Source organism: Echinops telfairi, unplaced genomic scaffold (genome assembly GCF_000313985.2).
Source record: "Echinops telfairi isolate 266 unplaced genomic scaffold, ASM31398v2 ScPeMD7_1713;HRSCAF=2227, whole genome shotgun sequence".
NCBI lineage: Eukaryota > Metazoa > Chordata > Mammalia > Afrosoricida > Tenrecidae > Echinops > Echinops telfairi.
In genome coordinates, this window is record NW_022105611.1 from 20,542,024 (window position 1) to 20,552,681 (window position 10,658).

The following is a 10,658-nucleotide window of genomic DNA, read 5'->3' on the forward strand; positions in this document are numbered from 1 at the left end:
GAAGAGGAGGACCCGCAAGGAGATAGATTGTCAATGAGCTCAAACGTAGTAACAATTGTGAGGCTAGTACCTAACGGGGCGTGTTTTGTCCTATGGTCCATAGGTTGTTGTGAGTCAGAACTGACTCCGCAGTATCTCACAACAATAACAATTGCGATGGAAAAACCCCCGAGGGCCAGGGTTCACCGCTCAGCACAGCTTGTCACCAAGCAGTACCGGGCACAGAGCCGGTATCAGAAGAGGTTTGTTAGCTTGATAAATTCTTAGCCACAAGACCGTTTCCTCTCCGATGCCTGAATTAACGATGGCAGCGGGACTTTGGAGAGAGACAGAAACCTGTCCCAGGGGCTCGGTGCCGGGACCCAGGGAAGCGCAGTGGTACCGTGGTTGTCCAATTGCTCCAAGCTTGAACTGTCCATTACTGGAACAGCAAAGTTTGAAAAAGATTCTGCTCAGGGCTCCTAACTTTGCTCCACATCGAACGGAAACTCCAATTTGAAAACTCTGTTCGGGCCGAGAATGAGTCAGTCGCTGCCGCTGTTCTCTGGCCGTGCGGGCTAAGCACCGCTTTCACTCAGACAGCACAGAGCTCTTGTGTCAGTGCCCTGCAACATTCGTCCCGGTGCGCTCTGTGTGGAAACTATCGTAACCATGGCTCCAAGGAAGTTGTGATACCGCAGTAAAGCGAAGAGGAAAACTGTGAGGACTACCATAGCATCAAAGAAAGGAATCATGGCGAAATTGGAATCCGGGCCGACGCTCACCTGATGCGGTGATTTGGCGGCTGACTGCCACAGGGCTGTTGACATTATCAACAAAATGGTTCACCACGAAACAAAGAACCCTGACCACTGAAGAGGCTGCAAAGTTACTGCTAATTTGGATGAATCTGAGATAACTCAGAGAGACAGTGATGTGTGAGAAGGCTAAAAGCCTCCAGGGTGATTTAGAGTCCGGAAAATGAATTTATAAGTGTACTTTTGAGGCCTCCAAGCCAATTATTTGGTTTTCCATTATTATTTATGTTCAGTTCTTGAGCTTTTTTGTGTTCGAACTCGAATTTGAAAAGAAGAGTTTGACAACTGAGGTATCCCTGTACTGACCAGGAGGCCCTGGCTGATGTCTTCCACCTTGTCTGAGATAGTGGGACGTTCAGAAGGCTTCTGGACAGAGAGGGCCATGCAATTTAAAACCTAGGCAACCTATAGGCGTTGGACAGGCCCAAGCGGTAGAAGCTGGAGGAACTTGTTCCAGTAGAAAGGTAATGGTAATGGTTAGGGCCCCTGAGCCCCCAGTGTGAGTGGCAATCTAGAGGATGGGGTTCATGGGAAGGAGTGAGCCCCTAGCCACGTTGAGGGATGGTGAGTTGGTCTAATGAGGCGCTCCAGAGAGAGTCCCACACAGAGAGGGGTAGATTTCCTGACCTCCCAAGAGGCTACGGAGGGGAAGCCCATCACCTGCCATGGCTCGATCACGTAGGAGGAGCCTCCAGTTCTTGCTGGGAAGATATCTCTGCTGACAGTCTGGCCAGTTGTGTGACTTCTCTTTGGTCTCTTTTCTTTCTGATGACATCCATCCACCCTCAAGCTGCTTCCATTATCTTTGTCCGACATCTGTTTTCCTGGAGGCTCCCTTTCTCTGCTTCTAGGCTACACCTAGCAGCCAATTGCAGTGCTGGACCTCAGGGATGGAGTGGGGTGGTAGAGGGATGTGGACTGAATGGGGTGAGAGTGTGGCCGTGAACAAAGGCCCAGGATTGCCTATCACTGTCTTAGCCAAAGACAGAGGCCAGGTTGATTGGAGAAACTACGTAAGTTCATTTCTGCAAGTGAGGAACCAAAGGGAACAGTGGGGTTTGCTAGCTCCAAACTGCTTACTCCAAATCCAATAATGATCAAGCAATTCTTTAAACTATGTCACACACACCACACACACACACACACACACACACACACACACACACACATACACACCGAGTCCTGCCATATGTCACACACACCACACACACACACACACACACACACACACATGCACGCACATACGTCTCCACCTACCAGTGATGATAGGATTCCAATGTGACGGAAGAAGCAGGTTTTGCAATGATCAAAGGAAGTAGTTATCCATATCTACATTTCTCCAGGGATCATCATCAGAAGCCGCATACTTCCTCGTTTATCTTTTTTTTTTTTTTAAACATTTTATTAGGGGCTCATACAACTGTTATCGCAATCCATACACACATCAATTGTGTAAAGCGCATTTGTACATCATTCTCAAAACATTTTCTCTCCACTTAAACCCCCGACATTAGGTCCTCATTTTTCCCCTCCCTCCCCGCTCCCCCCTCTATCATGAGCCCTTGATAGTTTATAAATTGGTAATTTGTCATATCTTGCCCTGCCCGACGTCTCCCTTCACCCACTTTTTGGTTGTCTGTCCCCCAGGGAGGAGGTCACATATAGTTCCTTGTAATCGGTTCCCTCTTTCCTACCCATTCTCCCTTTACCCTCCCTGTTTCGCCACTCACACCACTGGTCCTGTAGGGCTCATCCGCCCTGGATTCCCTGTATTTTCAGTTCCTATCTGTGCCAGTGCACATCCTCTGGTCTAGCCAGACTTGCAAGGTCGAATTCGAGTCATGGTAGTGGGAGCGGGGAGGAAGCATTTAGGAACTGGAGGAAAGTTGTATTTCTCATGTTGTTACATCGCACCCTGACTGGCTTGTCTCCTCCCCGAGACCCCTCTGCAAGGGGATCTCCAGTGGCCTACTAATGGGCTTTGGATCTCCACTCCGCACTCCCCCCATCATTCACTATGGTAAGATTTTTTGTTCTGCCTTGTTTATCTTAATGACCTTGCTTACTGCCTTCTGAAGTCAGAACATCCCTAATAAGTTTTACGGGAATTTTTACTGCAGGGGAGGGGGCTGTTACAGTTTGGATTCCCAACAAACTGAAATGTAAATTAAAAAATGTAAAATATTTCCAGTATTTTGATTAACAGCAAGTTCTTTCACTCCCTCTACCAAGAGGGCAATGCAAAACCAATTTGGACTCATAGCACAGGAGAGCCAAGAGAGGCCATAGGAATTTTTTAGCCCAAAGGTCCCATTTTAGCAGTGATGAAACTGAGACTCAGGCACACGTAAGAAATTACCCAAGACCATTCAGTTAACTGGCAGCAGAGAAACTAGAATCCAAGTCTTCCGATCTCAGTGAAGAATCTTCTTTCTCTGTCCAGGATTTGGTGGAAAGGAAATAAGCATGTTTGCTTGAGCAACTCGTTTAATACTTGGAAAATCAGCCTAAGATGCCGGCGTCACAGTTCAATGTGGTCAGTGTAGGAGATCTCCTTGTAATCACCCTGGTGATAAGCCTGGTGTGGGACGTGACCCGAAGTCCAGAGCAGTCTCTTTCTTGTGATAATATGCTCTACATATTGCTTTGCTTAGTTTGTTATTAAAACAGAGGCCCCAACTTTTTGTAATTCAAAGCATTTGAACACGCCCATGGGTATGGCTGGAACCCTCAGGAAATGAAAGAGCCCAGGTTGGCAATCCCTGGACTGGAAGGACAGTCAGTCCTGGGAGCAGAGCAGGTCTGACTGCAGAGTCCCTTAAAATGGAGCCTGGACTGGGACTGGACTCCTGCCTCTGCCCAGCCCATACCCTCTCCCTGGAGTGTCCTTCCCGTGGCTTCCGTCACAAGGGAGCCTGCAGGTTCCAGACAGCCTGGCCCAACTGGTGGACATGGTGGGCATCCATTCCTCAGAGCTGCCACTGCAAACGGGACCTTTTAATGGTGGTGAAGAAGTCAAATGCTAAAAAGATCATCTTACTCTTTCCTCCACCTTATCTTTCAGAAATGATGCAAGAGGAAGAGGTGTGGCTCTTGAAATAATTGAGGAAGACCCTCCGTCATAACCCAGAGTTCATCCTCGCTGGCAGCCGACGCCATCTCACCAATAATCCGATGCTGTGGCAGCCTGGGAGACCCATAGGCCCCGTCTGAGTTCCTCAGATCATTGCTGCCTTCTGACCCAACAGGGCCCCGTACTGTCTGTACTCTCATCTTCCTTCGGCCATCTCCACAGGCCCCGAGCCCCTCCAGCGGTTGTTCCTCCTTTCTGTTCTGTGTCCTCAAGTCCTAGCAGCGTCCTTGGGCCAAAGGAAGAACTGAGTGAGACCAAGGGCTCCGGACACATATCCTGCGTGTGTCCTGTCACATACTCTGCGCTCAATTGCCCAGAAGGCAGTGGGGTGAGTGACAAGTCAGCAAACCAGAGCTTGGAGCAGTCAGCGTGAACACTGGCCTCTGAGGAAGAGAAGGGCAGAGGGGTTCAGGCCCGAGACTACCTCTTTTGCTTTAACTTCCACTGACCTCCCAACCTCTGGCTCAGCAATGCCCAGGATTCCAGGCATGTCTGCCTCTGCCTTCTAAAAATACCCAGGCTGCCCAGTGCCTCCCAGATGTCTGACTGCTGAGCCTGTGATTTCCCTGCTGGTAATGGAACAGCCCTGAAATGAGTGAGTGTGTGTGTGTGTCTAGCCACTTCCCCCCCACCCCCCCTCTAGCCTACAGAGATGTGGTCTAGTCTCACGTCCCAGTTACCAACCATGGGACCTTGAGCAAGGCACTGCCCTCTTCTGGGCCTCAATGTCAACACCTTTAAAATGGAAAGAATAGTAACATCTACTTAGGAGGATTATGCAGGAGCCCTAGTGGTATCAGAGGTTAAGTGAGGTCCTAATTGAAATGGCTCAAAACCCTCTAGCCCAGTGGTTCGCAACCTGTGAGTCGCAACCCCTTTGGGGGTCGAATGACCCTTCCACAGGGGTCGCCCGATTCATAACAGTAGCAAAATTACAGTAATGAAGCAGCAACAAAAATAACTTGATGGTTGGGGGGTCAGCACCACATGAGGAACTGCATGAAAGGGTCGCGGCATTAGGAAGGTTGAGAACCACTGCTCTAGCCTCTACCCAGGAGAAAGATGAGACAGTCTGCTTCCATAGTTACAGCTTTGGAAGCCCCATACTGGGTCTCTATGAATCAGAATTGATTCCACAGCAGTAGGCTGAGTTTAAGAGGAATGCCATGAGCATCGAGCATGATCTGCAATGCAGAATCATCATCTACATCATGATGATGGCAACATGTGTCCACAGATGCTTGATTCAATTGTCGGTATGGATTGTTGTAAGAGCTGTAAGAGCCCTCAGGAAAATGATTTATAAAAAGCGAGCAAGAGAGAGATTCTACATCTCAGATTTCACACCATAAATCACCTTGTACAGGAAGTCTTGCCCAGCCTTCCAACCTGCTGCTTTCACCAGCTCTCTCGATCTGCCCTCTCGCCTTATGTCAGGTCCACACTGCGTGATTACGCATCCACCCCCCCACCCATCAATTTGCTCCTCAAGGCCAAGCAGTGCCAGAGCCAGTACAGAGTCCTCACGGTGAAGTGCCTGGGGGAGTTTGTTGACTGACAAAGTGAGTGAATAAAGCTTAGGGGAAGGAATTTGTAAAAACACAGAGTTAAGCAAAATCCAGAGAGTCTGATTTAGGAGAAACCTCTTGGTTGCTTCTTGAGAGAGGGTAGGCGCAGGTGGTAAAAATGGCAAGAACTGCCCAGAACCCTTTCCCCCCCGTTCTACGCTAGGTGAATTCCTCCTTTGAGAGTCCAGGCAAGCATCTCCTTCCCTAGGAAGCCTCGTCCCTCCTTCCCCTGGGTATATGCCTCCATGCACGCACACCAGGAGGTGGGGTTTCTGTACATGGCCCATCTCCTCCTCAGGTGACATGTATTCTGAAGGCCAGAACTTCATTACCCCAACCTAGCAGGAGCCCAGGAAGGTGTGAAGAGAAGGAACCAATGAGGAAATGATTCCTGAATCTGACTTGGGATTGAGCTTCCTGACATCTAACGTGTCTCTCAGCTTTGGGGATAAGGAGCTCTTAAAGTGACCCAAGGACCTTTCAGACCCTGCGTGAGCTCAGTGTAAACTGGTGAGGATTGGAAGGAAAGGGCAGACCTAATTTGTTTCTGAATGCCATCTTTGTGCCTGGACTTTTCTGTCTGCTGAGAGAGGACTGTGAAAACCAGACTTTAAGAAGAAATGGCCTGAGAATATCCAAAGGGTTTTCCTTGAACCCTTGAGCTGAGCCTATTTACTCTGACTTGACACATTAGTTTTACACCCTCAGTGATCCCTTGTAAACAGTTTAAAGGTTAACTGGCAGCAGGTGTTGGGGGTGAGAAACTGCAGGCAAAGCTAGTGGGCAGGTACTCAAGGCAGCAGGTGAGGGAGGAGGCAGCTGGTGGTCGAAGAGAAAAGAGGAGAGAGGAAAACCAAACAGCATCCAGCCAGCTAAAGCACTTACGAGGACCACAGACTAGAGCCACTAGTTCAAGGTCAAGTCTCCCTGCAAATAAATGCCCCTGGACACATGAGACTGCGTTGCGGCTCCCGGCAAGTCCTTTTCTGGGGCCTCCAACTCCTCATCTGTAAAATGAACAGTTTCCATCGAGGGCCCTGAGGTTTTGTGCTGCTCCAGCAGTTTCCTCATTGGAGATACACACGGCAATTGAGGTTTCATCAAGGTCAAACACACAGTCCTCCGGGGCTTAGGGTAATCAGGCTTTCCTGCCACAAACCCTCAAAGGGCAGCGCCTATTCACCAAGTCTACCATGCCACCGGGGTTGTTTAGGATGCTTCCCCAAGGAGCAACCGCACTCCCCTGGAAGTGGCCGAGAGAGGCTGCAGCCCCTGGTCTTCTTGCTGCTGGTGGAAGAGGTGAAAAGGAACCCCAGCTCTGAGTGAAACGGAAGTGGTCTGACAGTTGCTCTCGGCTTGGCCTCTGTGGCCAAGAGGGAAGTAAAACTGTCTGGGCACCTGACGGTGTCCACCCTGAAAGCCCACGGGACAGCGGCAGGTGAGGGCTGGTGCAGGCTTGTTCTCTGGCTCAGAGCTCTGATCTAGGCTGGCCCCAGGGACTTGGGGAAGGCAGAGAAGAAAAAAAGAAAAAAAAAACCCTTAGGGTTGGTTCACTACAGGACTGCTTCACTGTATTTCATAGGGCCCGGTTTCTCCATTTGCAGGAGTTAGCATTTAGGCTAAATTTGTCCTTGCAATAAAAATTCCTGGAAGAGTACACACTGAGGATACAGGGACAATTTGGTTATAAGAAACCTAGCCTGTTGCCTGCCCTGCTGGCATGAGGCTCACAGTCTGCGGGGAGATCGTTACAGACCACGGGGTAATTAACCAGGGTTTCCAAAGTAGCTCTGGGTAGAAGGTTCCACATCCAGCTCTCAGGCAGAACTCCAGGAAAGGTTAAGTGATGTGCCCCAAGTCACACAGCTGGGGCCAGAGTCTGCAGAGGAAGAATTCAAAGAACAAAACGCAATCTCCCTGGCCAGGCTGTGCTTAGAGGCCTTGTAGCAGGATCGGTACCAGGTTATGGTGGGCCCGCAGGCAGCAGGAGAAAGGCAAGGCTGAGAGCTCCTGTGTGAAGGTGAGTGTGAGTGTCTCAGGTTGAGATGAGGAGGATCACCAGAGAACCAAGCCTAATGAGTTGCTAGAAAAATATCCATCCTGGGGTGTGTTTGGCACAAAGGGAGCCCAGAATGGTGAGACCAGGAGTGAGGTCAGGTAGGCCGGCTGGAGTGGCACAGCAAAGGGCCTGGAACATCCCAGGAAGAGGGTTGGGCTTACTTGGGAAGGCAATGGGAAACTACCAAGGCACCCTCAGCAGAAGGATTCATGGCCCAAATTGCTCCAGCTGCGGTGAGGGCAGAAGACAGGAGGACATGGGTTGGGGGAGAGGCTGGAATGACAACAGGGAGGCAATGACAGCAGAGGCTGGGACCAGAGGGATGAGGTTGGGTGCATCTCTGTCAGCTCAAGGACCTGCAGAGAAATAGAAACCATGCTGAGCCGACAGAGGTAGAGAGGAAATGAGAAGTGAAACCCGGCCCTGTTGTGGTCTCGGCAGGTGGTTAGCAAGGGAAGTGAAAGGGCCCAGGTGACTGGTGACTGGATCCTAAAGGGGTGGGGTAGCTGTGAGGGGAGTGCTGGAGGCCCCGGTGTCAGGCTGGATGAGGGGCAGCCTGCCAGTGACCCTTGAAGTTCCTGCCTCTTGTTCTCACCCTCAGGGACCCCACCTCCGTCTGCCAAGCCTGATCTCAACCCTTTATCCAGAGTTAAGTCTTTCCTTCCTTTACTCTCTGCCTTTCCTAATCTCAGGGGCCCTGTGGGTCTTGCCTAGTCCCTGCTACCCTCTCTAAGGACCTGCTCAGAACAGCCTTCTGGCTTTCCACAGTCCTGCTCGCTCTGCCAGGCCGTCGTGCGGCCATGTTCTGCCTGGAGGCAGTTTTATTCTGTGGCCTTTGTTCACTGCTCAGGTTGTCACCACACTGCAGGTCCCCTGTCTCAGCTGACTTCAGGAGTGGCAGGTAAGCCAGAGGTAGATCCCCGGGCCCCCAAAGAAGCCTGCAAGCACATACATCCAGGTGGAGGGTCTATTAGCCAGGGGCTCACTGAGGAGCCTGCCTTCGGAGCCCTGACTCAGAGAGACCCTACAGGGCTTTCTGAAGGAGCAGAACACCTCATCTCGCTTGCAGAGTGGGCTGGTGGGGTCCACTGGCTACCCTTGCGGTTAGTAGCCCCACTCTGAACGCACTCTGCCACGAGGGCTCCTTATCGAGGGAGCTAGCAGGAAGCAGTTCACCCCAAAGGTTCAAGTGAAGAGACTTTCTTTAATCACTTTATTGGGGCCTCATACAGCTCTTATCACAATCCATCCATCCATCCATCCATTGTGTCAAGTACATTTGTACATGTGTCACCATGATCATTTCAAAACATTTGCTTTCTACTTGAGCCCTTGGTATCAGCTCCTCATTTTTTCCCTCCCTCTCCTACCTTTCCTCCCTCATGAACCCTTGATCATTTACAAATTATTATTTTGTCAAGTCTTACACTGACCAATGTCTCCCTTCACCCACTTTAAATGAAGAGACTTTAATGGAAGGAATGGGTACTGAGGTGTGGCCAGGCTAAAGAAACAAACAAAAGGAAGTTGAGACACCACCCACAGACCAGTAATGTTGGAAAACTGCTCTCCTTTAAAGTCCTTGGCTGGTGCAAACAGTTAACCGAAATGTTGAAGTCCTCAGAAGGACACACACACACACTCAAAACCCTAGACATGGTTGGAATTGAGTGGATGGCCACTGGTTACCCACCTAGGGCTGGGGGTAGGGGTTTAGGGGGAGTGGGAAGGGTGTTATTAGAATCCAGTGATAGCTTAGGCTGCCTGGTAAAGACTGTGGTCAAGGAGCAAGTGGGGAAGGGGAGGGAGCAGAGGACAAAACACCCCACCTTCTCTCCTTGCATTCTCCAGTCCCCTACGGAGGCGTCTCTTTGTCCACATCCAAGTGCAAACCAGTTGGTAAGGGAGGGAGCCCAGTGATGCAGCCCATATGGGTTAGCTTCCCAAGGCCCAGTGCAGAGCAGGAGGGTCTGGGTGGGGGTGCTGATAGGGGCAACCATCTCCAGATGTGTCTGACTAACTTACCCGGATGGACTATCTGGATGTTTATGATCATGACACAGCATCCCTCTGTGATCAGTGCTAGACTGGAGAAGCATCCAGAGAGCATCCACTTTGCAGGAACCCTGATCCGATCAACAACCACGTGGGCCTCAAGCTCTCTAGCCACACAGACTCAGTGATTGAGACCCAGACAGGGTCGGAGCCGGCTCCAGTACCACACAGCTTGTCAAGGTGGGACAATGTGGAGGGAAAGTGCTATAAGATGAGCAGACAGTTTAATGCCATAGAACTAGAAATTTTGGCCGAGCCCAAATGAGAACTGGTCTGTCTAACTTAGAACTTGATCCCAGCTTTTAACCAGTAACCAAGATGAGTGTCTTAGGTGCAAGATGGAACACCTTTGGCATTTGTGTGAGTCAGCTGAAGGGGTGTCTTTTAGTCCCCCTCCATCCTCTTCCGTGTGGGCCACACGCCTAGGAAGGAGCAGCAGTGCAGAGGGTAAGGACAAGGAGGGGAGGGCTGGTTGTGGACAAATGACAGGCCTGTAGGCACATCCTCCTCTAGGCTGCTGGGCTGGGCTTTCACTGGCCACCCTTTACAATGTCCTGCTGCCTGCCACCCTTTGCATCTTCCGGCCTTCAAACTCATTCATCCAAATACCTGTTGTGATAGTTAAGATTTATTGTGCCAACCTGGCCAATGAACACATGTGGGATTAATTGCTGGAGGGATAAATGGCTCAGTGAGCCTCTTCTTTCTACTTCTTGGGTCTCTTGCTCTCTGATGGTTGGACAAGGGTGCAGCTGCCTTAGTTAATTCCCTGCTTCAGCTGGCAAAGCTCACTTCCTGCGAGACATCCGTGAGAAGCCGCATGGGCCTACCCTGATGCAGCCCTGGGAGCTGGAGAAGCCGCATAGTTACCCCTGCCAGCACCGAGATGCTTACACGCTCACTGATTCGGCTTTCCTCCTGCAGTCGGAGTCATTGCATGTGTTTTGTGTTTGAGGAGGACTTTCTAGATAGGTATTGGACACAGGGGCTAATGTCGGACTTATGGGCTTGGATTGGACTGGGTTGGGATGCTTTCTTAATGTAGA